Raw genomic sequence first — 3,407 nt, 5'->3', positions numbered from 1 at the left:
AGCAGTCTTGTCTTAGGTACACTGTAGTCTGCATTCTTCCTGCTCCATGAAAATTCCTCTTGGCCAGTTCTTAGTATGGTGGCTGGGACATCAGAGAATGTTCTGAAACCTTGTTCATGTGTATTTGTTCTGTAGAAAATGTTGGACTCCCCTCTTGCACTAATAATAAAAGTACTAGGTAATAGAATCAATCGTACTTTCAGACATGATTTAAGTGCTGCCATCTGAAAGTGAGGACTTCCTTTATTTTCATTCATCCAGAGAGGGTACATTATAATACCATACTGAATAACTGAGAGGCACTTTGGAATGACCGCTACAAATTCACTTAGCAGATCAGGTGATTTATGATGTCAGGAGAACCCAAGATATAGTTATAGATTTCTTCAAAATTCTCCAATTTTTATTTCATTTTACGTCATATGAATTTCACTATAAACACAAATCTATAAGAACTGGCAAAGACCCAGACATCTGAAGTTTAAAAAAGAAAAAAATACTTTGTTTAATAAAATGATCTGTGTAAAGATTAATGTTCTTGTTCAGTATTTAGTATTGTTTCATGTGCCTTAAAATGGGAATGAAACCATGAGGCATCATTTGAAATAAGATAGTTTGTTGCATTGCAGCTTTTGCCCTATCTCTGTGTCTTCTTGCAACATTCCGCTTTGAACCTTCATCCAGCAGAGCTTTTCGTACCGAAAAATAATTACAAATACATTCCTGCAACTCCCATAGCTACAGCACATAATGGAGGCTGCTTTATGGTGGAAGCACCCTGTTGTCAAAAGGGTGTGCTATATTAGAGCCTAAAGTCTTGAATCTCTTTTCAATGGTGGCAATACTGGGAGGGTTCTTAAAGTGAAGATGTGCCATAAAGATAGTACCACAGAAAACGCATCAAAATATTTGGGGTGCACCCATCTGTCCTCAGGATGGGTTTCATCTGTGGGGCAGAATGCCTAATATCAGAGTTCAGACAGGAAACCCCATACAATTTTCTTTCTTGGTAGAAGAGAAGTGGGTAGGGTGACCAGACATCAAGTGTGAAAAATCAGGACGGGGGTGGAGGGTAATAGGAGCCTCTATAAGACAAAGCCCCAAATATTAGGTCTGTCCCTATAAAATCAGGACATCTGGTCACCCTAGAAGTGGGGGCCATCAGTCCTCCTGGACCTGTTGTGATCCCAGGGATCCATTCATGGGGAGTGGATGGGCCAGTAGTGGAATCAGATGACCCTCATCGTTCTCCACCAACCATATAGGGAATTTAAAAAGTTAAGCATTCTCCATGTTATGTAATCGGCTCTAGAAATCTTCTGGAGTTTTGTCTGAGCACAGACTGCAGGCTCAGGCAAGTAATGAATGAGACTTTGGGCCTGATTCTTCACTGTCCTGTGTGTGGTTTTGTCATTTACCGCTGTGCAAAGAGAGTGCATCTTGGGTGTAAAATGCTACCAAATCTGAATCAAGCCCCTAAGGTTCAAGACACAAGACTCGGCACACTTTCAGGTAAACATACTCACAGTTTTTGTGGTCGTATTTAAATAGACAGATGTAATTACTGAAGTAAATACAGCTATTTGTGGTTGTGTATGTATGGAGTTGTATGCAGACCTACATCGGTAGGAATTTCAGATAAGTGCAGGCTTATCTATCCAGAGCCACACGCCTTGCTACATCTTTTACTAGTACATTTAAAATGTCCTGTACATGCACAACAACACATGATTTTTTTCCCCCTAATATTTGTAACTTTAATTTTCAAACCCTTCTCCTTTCAAATGCCAGATCATTGTCAGGACTGAAAGTTAAGGGTCGTTCTCTAAGACCCCAGGTCAGGAAAGCACTTATGCAGGTGCATAACTTTAAGCAGCTTCCATTGTCTTCAGCTGAACTACAGCTTGTGCTTCCGTGCTTTTCTGAGTAACAGTCTAAGTGCTTGGCAAGCTGGAAGTTTTAGAACTAGACTCGCTTGGAATGGAAAGCTAAAAATGAAAATGTCATGATCAGATAATTCATAAAGGGCCAAATGGAATTCTATTAAACTATCTCCCAAAACTTCCCTTTGGGTTTCAAACCTAAGTAAAAGAAACTCCAACTCAAAGATTAAAGTATTAGGATTGTCCCAAGCTCACAGTTGCTTGCTCAATTGTAACGGTTATCACTAGTACAATATATTCGTTCTTAGCTTCCAGGACTATTTTAAATCACCTGAGTTGTCACTGGCTAGGAAGAAGAGACATTATCGACACAGGATCACTGGCAAAAGCACCCTGCAGGGCACAGCTATCCATTGCTTCCATTCTTTTTCCTTCTCTGCTAGGCTCTGTTCCATGTGCTAAAAGCATTCTTTTCAGATAACGCAAAGATAGATGTTGCCATTAGTGGCAAAGCTCCATCACTCTGTACGCTCACTAGAATACTTAGAATACTTTTTGTTCCGCTGTACTAACACGGCTTAGTAGGGACCCTCGTAGATGAAACAGCTATCTTCAGAAGAGCAGTGGTATTTACTTTGGAGCGCATGTACTGTCTCAGAAGGTGATAAACACTTTCAGTTCTCTTTAAAGACTTCTTAGGTAATTTGGCAATGATCATAACTTCGTAAAATTATTTTTTTGTTTTAAATTTCATTAAGTAAACCATGGATGAAAAGAATGCTGACATAATCTCGTAGTCCCCTGGGGTATATTAATCCGCATGATAGGAGGGAAGGACCATGGGAGCCACTGTATCGTTTGGGTTATATATGCTAAGAGGAATCCATGGTAAAACAAAAAACTGTCATGCTGGCACAGACAGTCTGTGAGGGGGGTTTTTTGTTTGTTTTTTTGTGTTTTTTGGTGGTTTTTTTTGGAAAGGGTTCATCAGTGTTTCCTGCTTTTGGATCAAAACACATGGGAGTGAAATTCTGCCCATATTCTAGTCAATGGGAATCTTGCCATTGATTTCAAAGGGACTAAGATTTCGCCCCATGCCAAATTCTGTTCTCCATTTCAACCCCGTTGGAACCAAATGTGAGTATAACTGAAAACAGAACTTGACCACTTCAGATTTCTGGCCTGTGTTTAAAGGATGGGAATCACTATTAGCAGAAGTTCACTATAGGGTGGTCTTATCTAAATATTTAGAGGCATTGGGTGAAATCCTGGCCCCAATAAAATCAATGGCAACATTCACACTGATTTCAATGGGCTCAGGATTTCACCCATAGAGCATATTGACCTTCATCTACATGTGACTCCCATAGATTCAATGAAAGTTATATGCACAGATGCAGAGCAGTATGTGATCCTTCTATCTTAGCATACTAAAACACCATATGCAATAAAACTATGGGGACAGGGTGCTTCCATTAATGCCAAAGAGTAGCAAGAGAATTTTCTTGTGACCTAAGAAACTAT

Source organism: Chelonia mydas, chromosome 2 (genome assembly GCF_015237465.2).
Source record: "Chelonia mydas isolate rCheMyd1 chromosome 2, rCheMyd1.pri.v2, whole genome shotgun sequence".
Taxonomy (NCBI): domain Eukaryota; kingdom Metazoa; phylum Chordata; order Testudines; family Cheloniidae; genus Chelonia; species Chelonia mydas.
This window is presented reverse-complemented; position numbering follows the sequence as displayed.